We start from the raw sequence: 24,401 nt of genomic DNA, 5'->3' as shown, positions 1-24,401 counted from the left end.
AAAATTAAAGAGCAGGGTGTATGGGAGAAGTTAACACTCCTTACCCCCTACTGCATATACTAACATGTTTTGGCCAATTTTTACTGGCCCTTCGGGGTCACTTGCCTTCTTCAGGGTCATGATCCCTCGTAATCTTTGCTCTAGATTTCCAAATGAGCAATTTTGTGAAAAAGTGGTTAAATCAACCTTACTAATTTGTCAGTAACATATTCTTAATTGATATCCGAGTTTCATGGGAAATCTCTGAACCGACCGTTGTGGGGACACTGCCCTGTAGTCACACATTCGTCAAGGGACGGTGTGTCCAGAACATGCCACTCCATGTCCTCCGCTGTTGCCCCTGAGTTTATCTATTCTTCTATGTGTGTTGCCTGTGCATATGCCATACAATGAAGTATTGGTGGGTCATAACTCACGTATCTGCTACACATCACTCATTACACTTATCTGTATATCCCTGGATTGTACACTCTGGCATGTGTCATGTCATACTCCAGGGATAACATAGATGGACTATGTATACCATTCCATGTGTACATAACAGCATATACTAATACCTGTCCTCATATGCACATGGCTACATGGCAATGAAGCCTGTCACTGGCTTTTCCTGTTCCCACACAGTTACCACCTGTGTGATTTACCATTGTTATCTTAGGGAAAAGACATGCTTCTCATGATGGTCGGTCATAATACGTTACATTTGTGTAAGTGTGTTAGGCAGCCCATGCCACTTGTGCTGCTAATAATGAATGATTCATGTAAATGTAGTTAAGTGTGACAAATAAGCTTTGTCTGATTCATACGTCCTTCCTCTCCAACAACCAATATGACCCCAGAAGGGGTAAAGGCATTTAGGCTCTGGCTGGAAAGATATCAGCACATCTGGAAGGTGGAAAATGTGTACAGGCAAATAGGGAGACCTTTGAGAGAGCCAGGGCAGCAGGTAGCTGGATGTCGCCAGCTTGGGCACATGAAGTCCCAAAGAGGGCAAGAACCATCCGTCCTGCAGGAGATAGACATGCTGGCATCCCAGGATCTGTCACAGTACCCTCCATTGTACCACTACTCTGACCCTTCTCTGCCCCACTACCCAGACCCTCCTCTACCCCACTACCCAGACCCAGCTCTGGCCCACTATCTGGACCCTCCTCTGCCCCACCAGCAGTGGCAGCACAGCCTAGTGCGGCTCAATCCCGGCAAGTTATGGACATGGTGCACCAGTTGTAGAGGGTCCAGCAGGACAAGAACTTGAAGGTGGGCAGAGGACAATTGCAGCTAGCAGCACTGCTGCAGGTGGGGAAGAGTTTTGCAGCAGGCTGTGGACTGCATTGAGCAACAGATGTAGGTCCTCCCTTAGACTTCCATGCCCTCACTAGTTCTTTTTGATACATTTTATAGTATAGGCTTATAGCTTAGGTTAGGATAGTCAGTGGTATGATGGTCGGTCAGTTTAGGTATCGCTTTTTAATATAGGTTTACTAGTGATCTGTGTATTAGGTGAGGATATGGGTGGATAGTTTGATAAGTGGGTGGAGGGGTTGATGTTTAGTCTGTGTTTATAGAAAAAAATACAATAAATATAAATTTGTTTGGCTTTTCATGGTTAGGTAGTTTAGGTATTACTGTAGTTGATGTTAGTCTCATGTGCAATTGTGTTATAAAGGGGTGCAGGGTTGATGTTTATTCTGTCTGTTGTGCTATATGTGTAGAGTAGGATAAGTCAAGGTTAATAAGGTTAGGTTAGTTTTAAATTAGGGTAGTGTAAGTCAGTTAGATGAGGATAGTTTAGGCATAGTTTATATAGGTAAGATTGATGTAGGTTACGACTTGATAGTTTTGTAGTAGATAGGGATCACATGTACTATTTTGCATGCACTGTGCATATTTACCACTGGATCTCTGACCCTCATTATACTTTAGATGTCAGATAGTTCCTGAGAGGCAGCACATCCACAATGGACGTCTTACTGCACTCATGACCAGAATTCCAACATGCTGATAAGGGAAACTAGATTTATTTACACGCCAACCAAGGAACAAGGAGCAACTTTCAGTCCTTGGCACTACAACCCCAGCATAGTTAGTGAGCCATTGATTGCCAAAACACAGTCTCTGGGGAATACATGGCATAGGAAATATTGAGGAGAGGACTGTTCCAATGAGGAGGAAAGTCCAATAGCCATTATGGCAGAAAGTCCACATAGATAGTCCACACAGGGATGAGATCAACAGATGGGCAAGCAAATTGAGGACAGTACCTGTTGAGAGGTAAACTGGCAAGAGCATTAGCACAGGACATTGGAGAAATTGGCCATGTGACACAGAGATATTCTACTGGGCAGTTTTTCTTTAATATCTGTGGTGCCTTACTTGAAGGTGAATTGAAGGTCCCAAAGCCAACGGAGGCACACAAACATCAGGGGCTGAAGATGTGGACCCGTGGTTCCCATCAACATTTCCCTGCATCAACAAGTAAGGCAGCAAAGCACTAAGAGGGACCTACTGGTTTGCCAGCACAGCAGCAACAGCACAGTGGAAGATACGCTTTGTTGCAATGTAGGAGACGTGCTTCCACTCCATGGACTCCAGGATGTTCTGGATTACCCCCAGGTTGTTGGAAACCTCTCTGGTGCCATTTGCACATGCCTCCTGTCTCATGACACCAGTGATGTCAGCCAGGGACTTTTCCAAGCCACAGAGTAGAGAGTTGGTGCCTCTTGCAGCCTCTGCAGTATCCTTATTGGGGCTTAGGCACGTTCAGACTCTCTCTAAGGTGCCTGCCACAGTCTCCATCCCCGCCCGCATCTCGCCTACCAGCTCCTGCTGCACTCCTACCACACGATGTTGGAAAATTGTTTAAGGGTCCTCAGAGTCCTGAGCTAGGGGGTGAGCTGGCAGGTGGTGTTTGGTGTGTGAGAAGCAGATCATGTGGAGACCTTGCAATGCTGTTGGCCCTTCTTGTGACCAGAAAGGGTGTTTGGATGGTGTCGAGGATTTCCGGAGGGTGTCTTGATCGAGGCTCGGCAGTATGTCATCCTCCACAGGATCCACTTCCTGGACATGAAGCTGATCAGGAGTAGATGTTTCATCCTCTGGAATGGAAAAGATTTAAGTTGATGTAGATCCTTGTCAGTTACTCACAAGAGTCAAAAGGTTAACAATCATGGTCTCATTTCTAAGTTTATTGGGGAGACCAGCATTGTAAGCATCCCGCCGTGCCGCCCTACAAAAAGCAGAAAAGGACATGACAGCCCCATATCTATGAGATACTGTACATTTCTGTCCTCTTCCACAGCACTGGTGCACAAATGGCTGTCATACAGCAATGCATGCACCCTTGCTCCATGTTGCTAGAGTGCATGTGTTGTTGGGATGGTTGTTTTTTTGCTGGTAGTGCACCACCCTAACCAGAAGCAAAATATGGAGGCTATTTCCTCTTTCTTTTTGTCCTGCTGAATGCAGCATACATAGGAAGATACAAATTTGTGGTGATTGTATGTGATTGCTCCTTGTTGTTCTTCCCTACACCTCCCGTGTGGAGGCATCAGATGCTGATGCATTCTCAGGTATACAGCTTGTAATAAATCTGGGAATCTCTCAAATGCCATGACTGTAACCTGGGAACTCCCACCATGAGCCCATGGCATGCCTCCCACCATAGCATGAGGCAATCAGCAACGTGTGCTGTGTTGCCTCTCTCCATGTCTACCAGGCCATGAAGAGCCATGCAGAGTGGCTTCATGTGACCTTGTAGATATGTGTAAGGGCAATGCATGGCTCCAACATGTTTATAAGAGAAGCTCCAGTGGCACACTGGGCTTGTGAATATTTCCCAAGTATTTGGACACATTGCACCATAAACCCCAGGGAGCCAGCATTCCCTATGACCAATACTCAGCCCTTCACCTCTGTGGAAGTGATGTGGCTTGAGCATTGAACCAGTTATGTACCTGCAGTCTGCTGTTTTTTCACAGTACATCAGACACCCTGGCTCATTGTAATGTCTTGCATGAACATAGTGAATTCATGTGGCCAAGGCATCTGTACGTCGCACATATCCTCTCCACAGCTTCAAACCTTGATACACTGCAGGATTGTGTGAGGCCATGTTCTAAGGATGGTTTTGGAGTGGTGGATACTGATGGGATTTAAGTGCACACACACACACTTGACTCCATATTAGTGGGTAGAGGGCACAGTGTAACAACTCTGAGGGGGATGGCCCTGTGAAACCATATTGATTGCTAGCAAAGACGCTCACCACATTTAATCATTGGAAGAGTGGTTTATCTTCAGAGTGTCACACATTGCTTGACTCAGTCCCCATACCTAGACATGTACGTCTCCCTTGGCACTTCTTATTTTGGACAAGAAACACAAATTACTGCCACACACTGATGTAACCCGATCCTACATTGAGTCTCATGTGCCTACAACACCAACAATATGTCTGACCACATCCAATGGAATGACATGGCAGACTATATTTGTGGGCTATGGGTCAACCAGAACCCCAAATGGTAGCAGTGCTCGGATTGGTCACATGTACCTAGCCAGGTTTCCCACACAACTGGGGCCATTCACCTCAGCCTCCTACCATCCCATACTTAATGGCTTTGTTATTGGCAAACTAATTCTTCCTATACCTTGACTTATCCCTGTTTCACATCCTCCAACTTTGACATATGTGGCATGGTGATACACTTTGCCTCCAGACTCCCTTCTTCCACATGCTTCATCTTCAACCAGCGCCACATAGACTCCTCTCTGTCATGCCTATCCTACTACAACATAAGTGTGACACTGTCAGACAGAGCAGTGCATGTGTATTTGTGAGCCAACCTTGCTGTACACATTTGACTTCTCACATCCTTCCTATGCAATGTCTCCACATCCACACTGTTGGACTTGGCCCTTCTGGCAGGTTCACCCCTGAACTTTTTGCTTTTTATTGGTGACTTGGTGTGGTGATTTTTTGGTTTATGCGCACTTTCCCTGTGTCCCAGGGTAAAGTGCGTGCGCGCTCTGAGTGCATGTGGTGAGATAGGCCTGCCCTCCCATAGGAATGCATGGGGAATGTATGTGTCCCTAGTAGTTCCTGATGCGTGGGGTGTGCAGGCCCGAGTTTGGTATGTGCGGACTCGTGGGAGTGAATGCTGCGCGATGATGTGTGCGGCGTGCATGTACCTAGTGTGGAAGTGCCACTTCTAGAAGTGGGCACTTCTGTGTGCAGTGTGTCTGTCGCGTGATTGGCTGATCATGTCATGTGACGGGCTAGGGATTCCCCAGAGTCAGGATGAGTCACCCAGTGGTGAATGGGGAGATCAGCAGCTAGATGGGTGGGAGGAGTACACCTGGGTCCTGAATAGGACAGGGTTTTCCACACACAATGCTGGCCCCGCCCCCTGCGGTGCGACTGACGACCCTAGCCCTGCCAATGAATAGAGTGAGGGGCTGAGCACATCAAGGGTGCTCCCCAACCAGCTGCGACTGGTTTTCCCCCTCACCCTGAACCCAGAACAAAGGGGTTTGCTGTATAAAAATGGGGCTGTGTCCCCACAGAAACTGTTCTCTTGTTGGATCCTGACAGAGGGGGGGCTTGCTGCTGGTGGGGGCCCAGGAGGGACCGCCATGGGGGCTACCTCCCTGCTGGAGGGCCCTGTGTGCTGGCCCCTGGGCCCTACCTTGCCCCCTGGATGGCTTCAGGACCTTTTGGACCTTTTTGCTGGTCCTTGGTCTCTGCCCAGGCTTGGTGCAGCCTGCTAGCGCCCTGGGAGCGCTACATCGCTTTATTTGCCATAGGAGCGCTGGAGCTCCGAAGCGAGGCGCTGCCGTCTGTTTAGAGGGAATCCCCGTCGTAGGGATTCCCCCCTGATGCTGCCGAGAGCGGGTGCCCACCCCGCATTCTGATTATGCCTAGCGGGAGCCCACCCCGCTTATATTGTGCCTTTGGTGCGGGTGCCCACCCCGCTTATGTCTTTAATTGGCGGGTGCCACCCCGCTTCTGTGGTTGAAATTTGCGGGTGCTCACCCCGCGATTCTTGAAGATCACCGCTGCGGCCCGAGTCGCGGCCAAAAACGGAAGTCAGGCGGGAATGTGCCTGGCGGCGGGCGGGACTTCTGGTTTTACAAAGGAAGTCCCGCGCACGCCGCCGCCTGAGAAGCTGCCCGGAGTGAAGATGATGGTGCCTGCCTGCGCGGGGCTCCCATGGCTGAGGGAGAGCCCCGCGGGCACCAGCAAGTGGAGACTGAAGGCGGAGGGGGCTCGAGGCACATTGCCGGTGCCTGCCCCCACCGCGTGCGAAGAGCAGAGTGCCGGCGCCAGGAGTGAGACGGGGCTCCCCAGAGCGAGGGAGAGCCCCGCGTTGCCGGCAGGAGGGAGAAGAGACAGAAGGAGTCCGATCACACAGCCCCGGTGAGTAGGGGCTATCTTCCATGTTGTGGGTGCCGGTCCCAGACCGGCCTATGTCCTGAGCGCCCCCCCCCCGATAGGGGGGGGCGCGCTCCAACGACGGGGCACATCGTTGAAGAGCCTGTGAGGCTCCACCGAGGCCACCCTTATTTCAGAGCGCGAGTACGCTCCAAAGTCGGGGGCATGAGTGTTTTGAGCGCTAGGCGCTCCAACCTGGGGGCCATTTGATATTTAGAAGTCCCAGGGGGACTTGGGGGCCAATTGTTCTAGAGCCACGAGGCTCCAACGCTTGGGCACGATTGTTTCTCGAGCCTACCTGGCTCCCACAAGCCTAATTGTTTCTTGAGCCCACGAGGCTCCAACGGAGGGCGCCTGTATGTCGATTTAGAGCCCCAGATGGCTCCAACGCTGGGGCATGATGATTTCAGGAGCCAGTGTGCTCCAGGGGGACATGTCGTTTTAGAGCCTAGGTGGCTCCAACGTTTGGACAGTATTCCAAGAGCCTAGAGGGCTCCAAGGATTGGCGCAGTTTGTTCTGAAGGGCTGATGAGAGCCCATGCCTTATTTGCCTACCACAGCTGCGCAGCACTTAGTGCCACCTGCAGCGTTTAGGCCCTGTGCTTGTCCCCAGCTGCCCAGCAAGTAGTGGGCAGCTGCGACGTTTAGGTTCTGGCGCAACCTGGACTCTAATATGCTTTTGGGTGCTAGGAAATGTACGGTGTAGTATGTTTGGCGCACCCTGTGTTCATGCTTTTGGTGCTAGGAAAAGTACTGTATATAGCATGTTTTGCGCACCCTGTGTCTTATACCTCTAAATGTGGTTATTTCTGCCTAGAAGGTTGTTTTACCTGCTTAGGTTGATGGTAGGGAGAATGTACTTCCCTGTGCGATGTGCGCCCCTAGTATAGTTATAGCTAGGTGGTTAGGTCTAATGAGTTAGACCAATGAGAATTGCATAATGTGATTTATGCCCCTGTGATAGATGCAGGATAGGTTTTATACCTGATGCTAGTGTGATGACGCTGAGGTCATTATTGCGCCAGTAGAGACTGGTTGTGCTCTACAGTTACTTTGTGTTATGTTCTACGTTTACTATTGGTGATTTGTGCTATGTTCTAAGTGCTAATTCCTGACAGTGGTCCATGTGGCCCTGTCCCCTGTATATATAATCCCTTGTAAATTCTGCCCGTGCCTGTTGGCACATTGTAGAGTGTGTGTTTTTATCTAATGTGTTGTGTATAATACAAAGGCTATTTTTATAGAATACCTTGTGTGGAGTTTCCTTTGTGGTGGGCCTTGGGTGTTGTTGCTGGGTGCGCGCGCAAACGCTTTACACATCGCCTCAGGGATAAGCCTGACTGCTCGTGCCAAGCTACCAAGGGGGTGAGCAGGGGTTATCTTTGGCGTGTAACTCCCCAGCCCTGACTAGAGTGGTGGTTTCTGTCTGGCTTTGGCGCAAGCCCTAGCCAACCAGAAATCCCATTTCTAACACACACACATTGCCAGTTGTACCTGCTCAGCCAGCACCTACAATGCACTGCACTACGATAGGACCCCCTGGGCCACACACTGGGCCTCATTGATGAGGTATTGGGACAGGGCAGTGCTGCAGGGATTCTTGCTGTGCTGCCCAGCGCCAAAAGAAAAGGGCAAGAAAATGCCCAACCATTAGATATGGGGTATTCCTGTCCTTTTCATCTGTGCTGGTGCACAAATGGCTGCCATGCCCCAATGCAGGCACCCTTGCACCATGGTGCAAGGGTGTCTGCATTGTAAGGGTGAATGTTTTTGTGAAGGAAGAGACACCTTCATGCACAAATACAATCACAAGAGGTGCTTTCCTCTTTCTTTGTGTGCAGCAGATTGCAGTACACATAGAAAAAAGGGAAATTGAGGAGACATATAGGTATTGCCCCTTCCTTACGCCTCCCCTGGGAGGCATAGGAATCTGACGCATTCCCAGATTAAGGAGACCTGGTAAATCTGGGAGTGCATCAGAATCCATGGATGTTGCACAGAAATACCCACAGCAACACCCATGAAAAGTCCCTTCCACTCAGAGGAATCCGTGATACAAGGCCATATTTACCAGGGTGGTTTTACGTGGCCTTGTAAATATGGACAGTCCCATTACGCCGCTGGTGCGTCACAAAATAGTGATGCACCGGTGGCGCAATGGACTTGTTAATAAGGCCCACCATGGTTTGTTTCAAGTCAACACATGGTTCTCTGGTATGCATTACTTACATTCACACCCAGGTGCTTATTACAAGCCCAGTGTACCCCCATGACGTCACTTTGCTTGACTTCTCAAAGGTTCACAGTACACGGCAGCACAGGCCTCTGATGACTGAGGTCCCATGAAATATGGCTTGGTATTGTGGGACTTACGACTACAAGTGTTGGTTAACTAAGGTGACTGTGGACTGGTGTTGCACTTCACACATGGAAGTGTTTTACATGACAGAGCTGGAGTGAGCTGTGTAACATGTAAAAGGCCTGTGTGACTAACATATATGTATGTGATGCTTAATAGTACATGACCTACATACCTGCCCTTTCCCTGCACACGGCGCAGTGGAGAACTGGTACTTAGCTATCTGGACTTGATGAAATGAAATTTTCCCCCATTGCCTCTTTTTTGCGACTGCACTGTCTTGTCCTGGAAGTCCTGTCACCAACTGCTCTGGAATGACAGCTGACACCTGCTCCTCCAGTTCATTCAGCTCTTCCTAGTCTGCAGGGCTACCTCCTTCAGTCTGCATTGCTGTATTCAACTTGTTTGCCATTTTGTCCTTCATCCTGCGCGTTATGTCATGCCAGTGTTTCTTCAAGTCGGTCACTGTCCTCTTCCCTTGTCCCACTCTTGGTCAGTGTGAACTGTCAAATGGCTTCTTTCTTTTTTTTATTTTTGAAAAGTTTTTATAGCTCATTTAGAAAATGTACAACCTGCAACTCTCAACAGTGTAGGCTTATTACAGTACAGTTTGATGTGTGCTGATACAATTATAAATGACCCCATAAAATGCTAAACACATTTACCACTAGTTTTATAGTTAATTTCCAATTGAGAGGTCCCAACAGGTATTATATGAAATATCATGCTTATCACATTTCTGGTTTTAACATTAGGTAAACTGCAATTGGTGCCCAGATATTCTTAGGTCTGGAAGTCACAGGCAGCTTCTCCGCATAGGTATGTAATTGATATCTATAATACACTATATTGCATAGCCAATCTTTAAAATTAGGGGCAGTTTTCTTCCCCCAGTTCATGGATATGCCTCTTTTTGCCAATGGTGTGCTAATGGTCACCAGTGTAAATTGCATGGTTGCAGAGATTTAACTACCCCAAAAGGCAGGTCTGCAGAGTACAGGCCACTCTTTTCATAATCATGTCTGTCAATGCCGGCACCACCTTCATCCAAAATTGATGTATTGTTGCACAGGTCCATGCTAAGTGCAGGAAGTCTGCCTCTATTTCTCCACACCTAATACAGAGGGAGCTGACTCGCAAACCGAACTTGTATAATTGTAGTGGAATGTAGAATATTTGCTGTAGGTGTTTGAAGTGTATTATTCTTAGGTTACAGTTTGCTGTAAGTCTGCTTGTGAGTGTGCAACAGGCTTTCCAGCCCTCTGTTGTGTCAAAATAATTATTCCAAGGGCCACACTTACCATTGGCCCGCAATATCCATTAAATAAGGAGCAGTTGGCAACGTGGAAGGTTCAAACGTTTATTAATCACCATAGATCTCTATATAGAGGAGCCTCGTCGATCCTCACCCATCAGGTGCGCCGAGGAAGACTGCTGGCTCCTTGACAGTAACACACTTTTATACATTATCAGCACAGCATACAAAACCTTATATGTGGAAAAGTACCAGTTAGTCCTGGCGCCCCTAATGAGCTCATGCCTATTTCTAGTTTCGGTTACACATACAAAGGGTTACTATCTTTACAGAGAAGGTCGGAAGGGTGACTCCCTTCTCGTCCCAGGTCTGGAGGAATTCGCTTGATACTCCCTTTTAGCAGATGTGACCTTGCTTCTCAGCAACTCTGTCTGTCTCCTAATAATTACCGTGAAAAGGGAAGGCAGATGGTGTGTAAGAGGGCCACGTGACTCTTAAGCGAAAGAGCCGCAATCCAAGATGGAGGCAGTTTGGTTCTCGGCCCTTTTGTCAGGCTAAACGTAAAGGGGATTTCGATCCTTCGAATGTACCATGGCTAAGCATACCGTCATTAGATATACTGCGCTATCATACCATAATAACTTGAATACCTCAGAACGGCCCTTTAGCGCAGCATAGCTAATAACAAAGTCAGTCTTCGAAAATACCCTCATCAATCTGCATTAAATCATGCGTCTCTTTCTGGGTCCGTCGAGCATCGATTCTGGTTTGGTTGGATGTGGGCTTAGGAATGGATCGGCGAACCTGAGTAGCACAATATGCACAACAGGCCGGCCCGCATTGCAGGCAAATGCAACAGGTAAAAAGGAATCCTACCGCCCCCAGGAGAATCATAAATAACTTCCATCCCCAGGCGGTCACCAAACCCCAGAACCACCCGGACAATGACCAAGTACCAGTGTCGGTGTGAATTTCAGAGGCTAGTCGATGCAGTTTCTGGATAGCTAGATGAACGGAAGGGGCGGAGTCAGGTATATATACACAACAGGAACTGCCGATGACCCTACAAGCTCCACCTCGATCAGCTAGGATAACGATTTTGAAGGGTCACGAGCCGGGTCGCCTGGAGCTCCACTGTGATATTAGTCAATATCCCTGCCGTAGTGTTAATCACCCCCTCCACCACTCTGGATAACCTCCTAACCTCCTTACTATTTAGGATGGGTCCCCATATGGGCAACGCTCCTTTTATAATATCAACAAAATGTTGCGCTGGAGTGTCGGTTTGGTCAGTGGCATCATTACTGGCGCCTACAGCTGTTAGGCTTCGTCGATTTAAAGTATGAGACTTATGATAGTCAGAAGGAGCTATGTACACCGGGGGGTAAAGGAAAGACAAGTAACACCTACCCATCCACCCTCTGGGCAACCAGGTATAGGCGTTTTCACCACATACAAAATAAACATTGGGAGGGGTGAGTGTAGGGGGGCTACTGTATGTCTGTAGTTTATAAGTGTAATTACATCTGCTATATCCTACGAACAAATGCCCCATCCCCTGCACACAGAAAGAGGAGGATGTATTCAACACCGGGACCGGAATGATTTTTTCATTTGAGACATTTCGCTCTTGGAAGTATTTGAAATATTCAGTAAAGTTAAAAGTCATGAAATCCAGTATTTCATCCCTCAACCAGGTATCATTTTCATGATCAGTATACACGTTCATACAGGCGGTGGGGTCAAGGGTACCATCCGTTCCCTCAGCATTAGGGGTGAAACCTTGGTGTGTCTCTATGTATGCTAAAATCAAGGCATAATCCTTCTCTGAGAATCGACGTTCATCTATAGCATAGTGTTCGTACAACATGGACAACATTTTAAACCAGGCTTCACAACTACCTAGGTAAGAAAAAGGCACTGATATAAACAAGTCTTGCTTATGCATTACTGACGGGAGAAGCCCACAGACCCAACAATCAGTAACATTTGTAGAACTATGAGTCTGGTGCAGCATTTCGATAAAGGCATTATGGACATATGTCTGTCGATGTCTTTCTTTATGAGGAGCGAAAGTCTGGAAATGATGTTCTTTAGGAGCAGGAGTAGACATTATCAGGGTGTGCACAGGATGACGAAGTTCCAAATATATGAACAAACCTAAGCACAGTACAAATGATACCATCAGTATAAAAATGAAAACAACTTTGACACGCAAGCTCCATGAAGAGAACATTGGCAAATGCGGGGCAACAGCACGGGGTGCTAGGGGACGCCCGTCTTCAGGGACAAAACGAGCAAAAGGGTACATTTTCCTCACTAAAAGTCCAATATAATCTCGGGCAACAAGGGGGGTCTACAAGCAGTCCGACCTGCCGGAGGGTGCTTCTTTCCTGTGTCCGTTCAGAGCCTCACAGGCAGACTCCTATTGTTCAGAAAAACAAAAAAAGGGAAAAAAAGCAAAAACTTCTCGCGTTGGAGTCACACTTGACGCAACTCGTGCTGAAAAGAGATCTCCACCTGGGCCCCTGTTCGTCTCATCAATGTCTCTATCTTCGTTCTGAACAGAGCTTTACTTAAAGTTCCATGCTCTCAACGAGTTCAGTCCAGTGTTCCGACAATCCTCAGGTCTCTGCAGTGGCCTCCAGCTGCACTTGCCGGGGCTAGACCTGGGACTCGTTTATTTTCGGGGCCGCAGGTGATATCGATCACGACCAGGGGTTTCAGGATTCGTGAACAAGGTGGGCACAGTGGGGTCAGATGAGGAGCTGGGCTCCCAACCAGATTCTTCACTTTGGACGATTGGGTGGCGACAAAAAGGGGTTTCAATGCCCTCAGCACTCTCCCCTCGCCCGTCAACCTCTCTGCGGGTGTCCGGGGAAAGTGACTCTTCTGCGCTGGGCTCACCCTGAGTCGGCTGACCTTCCTCCTGGTCCAGTTGCTCCCTTGGCAATGGGAGAGGAACTCGCTTAAGATGGGAGATATGGATCCAGTGCTGCTTCCCTTCGACTTTCACCGCTGTTCGCGTGGCCAGGAGCACTTGATAAGGCCGGGACCAGCGCGGATCCAAACTCGATTTCCGTTGGTAGTTTCGGACCAGGACCCACTGTCCTGGTTCTACGCCGTGTCCAGGACCCTCCGGCAGGGGCTGCAGTGTGGCAGATATCTGTTCATGAATGGAACGAAGATCTTTAGTCAGAGCATACAAGTAATCAGTCAACATAGGATATTCAATGTCCCTGAAAGACTTGGGCCGGGGTACTCCCCATACGTTGGCGGGTCTGCCAAAGATGACTTCGTAAGGGGAGATACCACTCAGGGAATGGGGAGTAGTTCTTACGGACAACAGGGCCAGGGGGAGGAGATCGGGCCATTTTAATCCCGTCGTATCCTGGAGCTTAGCCAATCGCAGTTTTAAGATTCCGTTATATTTTTCAACTAGACCCGCTGACTGGGGATGTCGAGCGGCATGAAACTTCTGCCGGATGGACAGGCCCTTGCATACATACTTAACTAAGTTAGCATTAAAATGGGTCCCATTGTCACTCCAAATCACCCTTGGCAACCCATATCGAGGAAAGAACTCTTTTACCAGGGCTTTCGCCGTTGCCAATGCAGTGTTCTCCTTCGTGGGATACGCTTCTACCCATTTGCTAAAGGTACAAATCACCACCAGCACATATTTCAGATTGTTAACTCGTTCTAGCTGTATGTAATCCATTTGGAGTACTTCGAAAGGCAAGGTGGGTGGTGCAAAACTACCGGCTAGGACGGGGATACTAACCCCAGGATTATGCTGGAGACAAATTATACAATGTTGGACCAAGTTCCTAGCTGTCTTGGGGATATTGACATTATACCAGACAGAATCCAATTTGGCACAGATGGCCTGAACTCCTACATGCGAAGGTCCGTGTGCCATGGTTACCACTGCATTTACAAAGGCGTTCGGTAGCAACCATCTACACCTTTCTGACAGGTCGGTCCAACACCCATTCTCATCAAGCCTCCCCACTTGCTCTCGCCAGTATATCAGTTCTTCCGAGGTCGCCTCTTTCTGTAGCTCTTTCACACTATTTATGGTGTTATTAAAAACCTCTGCTTCTATAATTTTTGTCACTACAAGCATGGAAGTGGTGTCAGACCGGGCTGTTTCTTTTGCGATCTGGTCTGCAAAGGCATTTCCCCTCCCCACATCATCAGTTATAGTTTTGTGTGCACTGCATTTGACTATAGCCAGGGTCTTGGGCAATGTTAACGCGGCTAATAACCGTTCAACTAGTGGCCCATTCTTTATTCTCTCACCGTGAGATGTCAAGAATCCTCTTTCTGCCCACAACCTCCCGAAGCTGTGCGCTACACCGAACGCATACTGGCTGTCGGTGTAGACGTTCAGCTTGATGCCTTTTCCTAGCTCGCAAGCCCTGAATAATGCAACCAATTCGGCTGCCTGGGCTGACCGGTATGGTATCTTCGCTGCCTCGACTACCGTTTGTAGAGTAGTGATCGCATAGGCCGCAGCTGTCTTACCATCCGGTAATCTGAAACATGACCCATCTACATATAATTCCCCTTGGGCATCAGAGAGTGGGGTGTCAGTTAGGTCTATCCGACCCTTGGTTTCTTCTTCAGTTCGAAAGATACAATCATGCATGTCTTGTCCACCGCCCTCCGAAGGGAGGGGTAACAACGTGGCAGGGTTCAAATAAACACATCTTTTGATCGTTATGTGAGGTGAAAACAGGGTCAATTCGTACCCCGTAAGACGCGCACTAGTTAAGTGCTGCGTCTGTGTCCTGTTTAGTAATACGTCCACAGCATGAGGCACCATCACTGTCAGATCCGTATTCAGGACTAGCCCTTCCGATTGTCTGATGGCTATGGCAACTGCCGCTACAGCCCTCAGGCAACTGGGAAGCGCTCTGGCGACGTTGTCCAAAACCGCCGAGAAATATGCACAAGGCCTTTGCTTACCACCAAAGTCTTGTGTCAACACTGAAAGAGAACAACCGTCCACCTCATGCACATAGAGCACAAAAGGTTTCCGGTAGTCAGGGGTGCCAAGCACAGGAGCAGAGCAAAGAGCAGTTTTCAGAGCGGAAAAAGCGGTCTGGCATTCGTCAGTCCAAGGTAAAGGTTCATGCACATCCTTCGTAGTTAGATACAGGAAAGGTTTAGTCAAGATAGAATAGTTAGCAATCCATTGGCGACAGTAGGAGGTTATGCCAAGCAAAGCACGGACATCACGTTGCGTGCGAGGAACAGGCATGTTAGTTATGGTTGCAATACGTTCAGCAGTTAACCGTCTTCCCTCCTTCGACAGGAGATGACCGAGATAGGTCACCTCCGGTCGACAATATTGAAATTTGGAGAGCGACACCTTGTTACCGTGAGTGGCCAGATGTCGTAGCAGGGTAACCGTGGCATCGCGGCAACCCTGTTCTGTATCAGAAGCCACAAGAAGGTCATCAACATACTGCAACAGGACATTACCTGGGGGCAATTGCAAAGAGTCCAATACCCTCTTCAGGGCTTGGCTATAAATACTAGGACTTTCAGTGTACCCCTGGGGAGCGCGACAGAATCTGAAACTGCGGCCTCCTAATGAGAAACCGAACAAATGTCTACTATCCGGATGAATGGGAATCCTAAAGAACGCATTCTTTAAATCAATCACCGAGAAAAATGTGGCAGTGGGAGGAATCATTGTTAAAATAGAATTGATGTCCGGCACCACAGGATACTGGGGTACCACAATTTTATTGATTTCTCGTAGGTCAATCACAAATCGATAGGTATTAGCATAATCAGGGGACTGGGGTACAGGGGCTCGTTTAAGAATCGGGAGAATCGGACTGTTGCAGGTATTGGACACTGTTTCTTCCACCACCCCTGTTTTAATTAGGTCGGAAATAATGGCCAGTAAGGCACGTTCACCTTCGGGGGCTATTTTGTATTGCGGAATCCTTGGCAGTTGAGCATTCTGTTTTAAAGTGATGGACACCGGTGGAATTGGTAAGTACCCCACATCAGTGTCCCCCAGGGCCCAAAGATCTTTCGGGAGTGTCGCGAGCTCAGGGGGTAAGGAGTCGGTTTTAGCAAAACATTGGATGGAGGGGACAGAGGGATTCCTAATAGTTAGGTAAACTCCATCGGGGGAGCAAAAGATGCGTGCATGCAATCTTTTTAGTATATCCATACCCAGGAGATTTTCCCCACACTGAGAGGTGAGGAGAAAAGGTGATTCAATCGTTACTGGTCCTACAGTAAGGGAAAGTGGTTTCGAAATGGGGCTTACCACCGGAGTTCCAGAGAACCCCACGGACACATTAGTCTGGCCAGACAGAGCAGCCCCCGGGACCAAGGCACGTGAAACAGAACTGTTCATAGCCCCTGTGTCAACCAAAAACTTACCTGATGCCTCCAGCAATTGTGCATGGACATAAGGTCCAGCCTGATCTATCGGAATTGACACATGCCCCTTACTCTGCCCTTGGCTATCCTATGCTTGAGTGTACCCAATATCCTCATCCGTCACACGTCCGTCATGGTAGTATTGTTTACCCTGACTCTGATCGAAATAATTTTGACTGTTCTCACCTCTGACCGCCTGTTCTTGCCTCGTGTATCCACCTCGATGTCCACTTACTCTACCCCTTCCACGTCCCCTAGAAGCCGCGTTCTGCTCATGCAATAACGGGCATTGAGCTCTCCAATGCCCCTCCTCCTTGCAGAAAGCACATTGATTTATGCCAAGATCCGTTCGTCCAGTCGAGTGCACGGGCCCCGCCCCTCTCGGAACGAAATTCTGCAACCCTCTCCCTCTTCCTCTACCACTCTCCACTTGCTGTAACAATACTCGTGTCTTCAAATCCTTCGACTTTCTTTCTGTCTTATCCTTGCTCTCATTTTCCCGATGCTCATAATACTGAGCCATGCTTAATATCGTGGAAGGCGTGGTGGTCGTCCAGGTACTCTCGGCTGCCTGTAGCCGAGCCGATACCTCGGGTAGCAAATTTGTCACAAATCTATTAACAAATAAACGTACACCTCCCTCCGTAGCCAGGTCCTGCCCGCTGAAATCAATGAATACTCCCTCAAACCTTGTGAAGAAATCAGATACACTTTCATCCTTCTTTTGTTTACAGGCCGTCAACTTGTCCCAATCTACCTTTCTGGGCGGGATCAATGAATGCATATATGTTATTATTCTCTCGGGTAGAGCCAATATCTCAGCTCGGGGCTTATTCCCTGGTTTGCGATCTCTATCCCAGTTTCTCAGTTGGTCCCATGTCCCCCCAAATTCCGTGACATGGTCCTGGTCATGTACTTGGCGCCAAATATCCACCGGTACTAGTAGGGCGAAGAATAATTCGATATCGGCCAACGTCATCACTGCTGACGAGGCGGCTTCGGTCAGTTCCTTATAATAGGCAGTGGGGTTCTTTCTAGGGTCGGGCAACTGGCTTTTCAAGGATAATACCTCACTCCGCTTCCAAGGGGTATAGACCCATTGTTCCTGGAACCGGGCGTCTATTCCCGGACGGGTAACGACACCGTTACCATCCACCACCGCGGCAACTTCCGGATGGAAGATAGGGTGTACCTCTCACATAGGGAATTGGGATGATCCGGCGGGAAGGGCGGACTCCAGGCGAGTTCTATAAGAAACCAAAGTCTGTACCTTCCCATACACGTCTTCAGGTGTCAATCTGGATCTGTGAGTCTGATCAAGAATATCATACAATATGGCCGGAGCTCTCCCCTCCTGGTGTACCTGTTCCCATATAGAGATGAGACGGTTTGCCATATGCTCCAGGGCATGCTGTTGCATTACCGGCTCGTAGTCTCTCATGGTACTCCAGATATCAGCAAGAGTATAAATAGAATGTCGCATCCACTGGGATGCTTGTGTGGCAATAGCTGCCCTTTCTTCTGTTCCCAAAGCAGAACGAGTGAACAATCTCCTTCCCTCTGTTAGACTGGCCGGATGTACCGGAGTGGTTACAGCTGCTACTGGTGTTGTGCTAGCAGAGGAGGAGGGTAGAACAGAAGGGGAAGACATTGACCCCGTCGGCAGCTGAGGGGTCCCGGCAGCAGCTGTCGAAAATAAATTAGGTAACAGGGCTATAACGTCGGACACAGATGCCGACAACTGGGAGAGGTTAGGCAGGGAGGGAGAGGCAGTATTGGCCGGGGGAGCCGGAGCCGAGGCTCCCAGGGACGTATCGGGTGTCGGGGCTGTGGCCCTTGACACCTCGGGGTATAGTTTCTGGGGCACATAAGGGGGCGGTGGCCTGGTATCCCTTGGGCCACCGTAATTCTTCATTACCCTTAGTATACTTATGCCATAGAGTGCAAAACAGTATAGGAGAGATTCCATGTTTGACATACATAAAATGGCTCGGACTGCCCTCCGGTGGGGCGGGTTGGCTCTCAGCTAATCTAGAGTCACTTGTGCGGCAGCAGCAACCAAAACAATTCAATTTACTGAAACAAGACATTTTGGTTAGTTTTTAGACATGTACATATAAAACAACAATCAGACACAACATACAATCAATATCAGAGAACCAAGCCTGTCGACTCTGGTTCAGGGTCCAGGCTTCAAACTGCAAACAGGGATTCCGGTTACCCTCCTGGCTCACCACTAAGACCAACCCCTCCTCCAACAAGGACTTGCCTCGTCGGGAGTATGGCCTGTGGCTACCCAGTCCAGGTCACAGGTCCTTCCACGTGCAATCCGCCTATATTACTCCGGCGCGCTATTTCTAATCAAACCAGTATCATCTGTACGTACTTCGAGTCAAGCCACTGTAATGCAAACCTAATCAAGCAAGACACCACTCTCCGGTGCGTGTCTTCGAATCAATGAACCGCTGTCCAGCGCGAGCTTCAAACAAATGCAACCAGTGCTCAAGTCAAGACAAATGCATCGTTCTCAACGAATGCTTTCAAATCAATCAAATAGCACACCGTCCTCGACGCGTGCTTTAACAAAACATAATGCACCGTTTACAACGCGTGCGTCAAGTCAAATCAAATCAATCTATACTCACCGGGTGCACCCAGATACGAATGTTCGTTCTCCGCTGCCAACTCCTCCTGACCAACTTAGTCCATTCCCTGGGTTAAGCCCGTAGGACCCCGGTGAAGGGTCACTAGCAGCAGGGGACGTACCGAAAAGTCGCGCAGGGTGGGAGAATTCTTCAGGCTCCTTCTCCCGTCGACCGGTCAGGACGCCCCCAATCCCACCACCCGAATACGGGGGGGGTTTGACCCTGTCACGGGGTCCCTTCATGGTCGCCAACTGTTGTGTCAAAATAATTATTCCAAGGGCCACACTTACCATTGGCCCGCAATATCCATTAAATAAGGAGCAGTTGGCAACGTGGAAGGTTCAAACGTTTATTAATCACCATAGATCTCTATATAGAGGAGCCTCGTCGATCCTCACCCATCAGGTGCGCCGAGGAAGACTGCTGGCTCCTTGACAGTAACACACTTTTATACATTATCAGCACAGCATACAAAACCTTATATGTGGAAAAGTACCAGTTAGTCCTGGCGCCCCTAATGAGCTCATGCCTATTTCTAGTTTCGGTTACACATACAAAGGGTTACTATCTTTACAGAGAAGGTCGGAAGGGTGACTCCCTTCTCGTCCCAGGTCTGGAGGAATTCGCTTGATACTCCCTTTTAGCAGATGTGACCTTGCTTCTCAGCAACTCTGTCTGTCTCCTAATAATTACAGTGAAAAGGGAAGGCAGATGGTGTGTAAGAGGGCCACGTGACTCTTAAGCGAAAGAGCCGCAATCCAAGATGGAGGCAGTTTGGTTCTCGGCCCTTTTGTCAGGCTAAACGTAAAGGGGATTTCGATCCTTCGAATGTACCATGGCTAAGCATACCGTCATTAGATATACTGCGCTATCATACCATAATAACTTGAATACCTCACCTCTGAGAAAGTGCCTTATCAAGCACTGCATTCCACCTATCTAATGGTGCAGACAAGTCATTTGGTCCTTCTCTCTGGGAAGTGTTGTAGAGGCATGCAATGAGCCGACCGCCTGAATTACATGTCAACATCACCTGCAGTGCCCTTAGGGTTGCAGGCTCTGCCAGGAATTGAGGATACAAAGCTCTGATCGCTGCTCTCAGTCTAATATAGACAAAGACCACCAGGAGGTGCCCGGCTGTAGTCCTCAACTGTTACAAACTGTCAGAATATAAATCACCTATTGTCACCAGCCCTGTTTTAGCTAGTATATTTGCTGCATTTGATTCAGGAATCATAGATATCGCTGGATGGTATTTTAATGGCAACGCTTGTGCATACAGTGGGGTCTTAAGTGCTCTCATATTCAATTTGTTCCTGGCCTTCGAAGCGCTATGGATGATTTTTATTTCCAATTTCTGAGTCTCTCTGCATTCATGCATGAGGGCAGCCATGAGAGCGATTGGGTGGGCCTCATCACTCTCTATTGCTAGGTGTGCTAAGTACTGCACAGGAAAGTACCAATAGTGTGCAGACTGTGCCACTGCACATAGATATTATAGGTACATATCCGGAGCACCAAACCATCCTTGCGTGTGAGGTTTGTATCCCAGTTGTACCGAACTTGTTTTCCACCCCATGCTAATTTTGTCATGCAGGTTTTAAAGGTCTTGAAAAATGCACTCATTGAAAGAATGGGTATGTTCATGAACATATATAGAAAGTGGGGTAGTCTGACCATTTTCATTAGTGCTACTCTATCTGCTACAGATAGTGGCAACCACATCCATCTACCCATGTCTCTTCTAATTGTTGAAGTGCCTGCCCATAGTTCTGCCTAATAAACATTTCTTGGTCTCTGTGTACCCATATCCCAAGATATTTAACTTGTTCATCACAAGTGGAAACTCCAGGACATGTGGGTCAGTGGCAGGCTTGAGCAGGAATATTGTTGATGTGTCCAAATTAATACTCAAACCCGAATACCATTCATATTTAATATATTCACGGATGAGAGGTGTTAACTGTTTCGTCGGGCTCGGTACATACAGCACCATATCATCAGCATAAACTGATATGGCATGTGGACATTGTCGAAAATACAGTGATGCTAACACATGCCTCTGCCTGATCACACACACACACAAGAGGCTCCAAAGCTAGGGCAAAACGTATTGGTGATAAAGGGCAACCCTCCTTGTTCCCCCTACATATCTGGACTGAGACTGGTACATTACCATTAATTCTTAGTCTAGCCACTGGATCTGTATATAATAAGTGTATCCACTTCAAAAACGCTAGCGGCATTCCCATTTGATCAAGTACCCTGAACATATCTGCCCACTGTATAGAATCAAAAGCCTTAGCGGCATCTAATAACTTGGTAGTTGCCTGAAGTTTTGGATCAAGTTGGTGTACAACTGCGAATAATGTCTGCGGGTTGTGTGAGGTTGAGTGCGCTCACACAAAACCTGATTGATCAGGAAGTACAAAGCTTGGGAGCAAGGGTTGTAGCCTAGCTGTTATTATATTTGCCAGTACTTTTGTGTCAATGTTTATGAGTGATAGTGGTCTATAGGATTCACAGAGCATTGGATTCTTCTCTTGTTTCAACAGAGTTATCAAGAAGGCCTACCAGAGCATCGGGGGCAGAAGCTTGTGTTTCATATGGTTCTACATACACATCATAGAGGTATGGTGCTAATAGGTCAAAAAATGTCTTTAGAATTCACTAGGTATTCCATCCAACCCTGCCGCCTTGCCGTTCGGCAAGGTACTTATTGCATCTTTCACCTTCTCAAACGTAACAGGCTAGACTAGAAATTCCTTCTGTCCCGGGGATAGACATGATAATGCCACATCATTAGCCATGGAGGTTGCATGCAGCCCATATAATTGGGGGTAGAAAGCCACAAACTGTTCAGTAATGGTTGGGGTATCCTGGTATATACTCCCATCCCAGGACTGGATCTCCACTATATTCACCTGTGTCTTAGGTTCATTTATCTTAGATGGTAATGTGCTCCTGTCCTACCTCCCTCCCCATAGTACCTTGCCATCCAACATATAGACATGTGTTTCACTTCTTGCTCTGCTGTTTCATCTATAATCACTGCTAAGATGCTGAAGTCAGGGTGCAATTCACATCTTCTCTCCAAATGTTGCAATTTACTCTATATTTTCCATTTGAGAGCAAAGCGAACTAAGCACACCTGCCTGCAGCCCTATACACTCTTCGCAAATGGTTATCTTAAAGGCTTCCCACAGTGGCCCCATCCCCTCCACAGAGCCTTTATTTTCCTGGAAAATCAATTAATCGCAGCTCTTATACATTCCCTATAAACAGGGTCCAGTAAAAATGCGGCCTGATGTCGCCACTGGAACAGCACATATGCTTGTGAAGGGATGGCAAGTTCTAAAATAACTGGTGCATGGTCTGACTATGTCCATGGTAAGAACCGTCATCACTCAACCTCAATTTAGAGGCGTTATAGCTAGCCAGTATTCATATTTAAGAGGTACCCGTCCACCCGCCATTGCTTCCTCGTTAACTTGACTGAGCTCCCTCGCCCCTAATACCTCCCATACTCACAGTCAGCCACACTGTGTGTCATTTACTGTTAGTCTTCTGGGGAGGTGGGGGTAGACCCTGTTGGGCTCTTGCGCTGATGCTGTGTCCAACGTAGAAACACTATTACCACTCTTGGGCTAGTGTAGATCTTCTGGCCCCCACCGTAATCTACTCAGAGCAGTGCTTGGTAGAACATTTCATACAGTATATTTGCTGCTTGCAATTTTTTCTTCACTTGAATAAATTCTCTTTGCGCCGCCTGCACAGCCATTGTAAATTCCTGAAAAAAGGCTACATTGTATCCATGATATTGGATGGACTGTTTTTCCCTGGACAAACGAAGCACTGTATCATGGTCTCTGTAGTTTAACAGTTGGCTTTTAGGGGTATCAGGGTGGACTCGGGAGGCGAGAGCGCCAGCAATGCCCTTTGTGCTTGCTCCACTATCAGCAATGAAGAGAGCTGCTCTGCCCTAAATATTTCTTTCAATATAATCTTGATATAGTCCTCCAGTCAGCCTGCATTTGTGGATTCTTGCACTCCATTAATTCTTAGGTTGTTGTGCCGTGATCAAGCTTCAAGATCCTCATTGCAGGCTTGGATCAACTTCAGGGCTTTTTCCATTTTCAGGCACCTAGTACTAACCATCTGCGTTTCACCTTCTACAGTGGAATTGCACTGCTCTGCCTCTGCAATCTGTGAGGCTGGCTTATCTAATATCATAGCCAAATGGTCCATTCTTTGATTGAGTGTGTCTATCTTGCCATCCATTGATTGAAGACTTTGCTGCATAGCTAGAAGCATAGATTTAAGTGTTGAGACTTCTGCTCAGGGTCCGAGTGCCCATGCTGCTCTGTCCGAGAAACACGTCGTCTTTCAAATGGGAGTCAGGACTGCTGCTTATCTGTTTCCCCCTTCTCAGCAGCCTTTATCTCTTGCCACTTGGGTTATTGTAGAGCAATATTCGCTGGGTTAGCCACTAAGCCACAGTCCTTCACAGGTCAGGCAGCAGCAACTGAATCACAGAGGGCCGTACAACCCAGATCTATAACTGTGTGCACTGCAGCCCTGTGGAACATAACCAGAACCAACCAACAGGAAACAAGCACTGATGATTGTGAAGGGGCTTACTGTGCGGTTCCCACAAAGGCAAGTGGTCTGGTTATGTTCCACACACGTGCAAATTATTTCCAAGCCACTGGCCTTCCACGGTGCACCTCTTCCCTGCACCTTCACTATGAATAGCCCATTATTCAGGTCAGGGTCACCTTTATTATAGGTGGCAACTACAGCATTTTCCAGCCCGCCAGCCCTATTACCCAGCTGGCTCATTAGAGGCTTCACTTCCTCTGCTAATTGGAATCATTCAGTCCTTTCCAACTACCAACCTGTATGACTCGCTGTTTTTTTCACTGTACTATTTCTAGGCCATGCATCTCCTCACTCGCTGTGGTTTACCAGCTGCTATCATCACGTTCTGCTACATCAATTAATCATGTATTATTTTCTGACACCTAGCCCACAACTTCATCATAATAGAGGCATACCACCCGTTCCTCACCAGCACTTTTTTGTTAAGGATGTGTTTTAGATTCTTTGATCTTCTTACTGTTTTCCATTTTTACCCCATGTATTCTATTGTTTTACAGGCAAATCTTTCTCAGGCATGTAATATGTTGTCCTGATGATGATCCCAGTATTGCTTTCACGGGATCGAAACGTCATCGTCACATTGTACACCGCAAACAGAACTCAATTTGCTATTTATGTGTGAGGGTGTCGTTG

The sequence above is a fragment of the Triturus cristatus genome, chromosome 2_2 (genome assembly GCF_964204655.1).
Source record: "Triturus cristatus chromosome 2_2, aTriCri1.1, whole genome shotgun sequence".
NCBI lineage: Eukaryota > Metazoa > Chordata > Amphibia > Caudata > Salamandridae > Triturus > Triturus cristatus.
Note: the sequence above shows the minus strand (reverse complement) of the source record.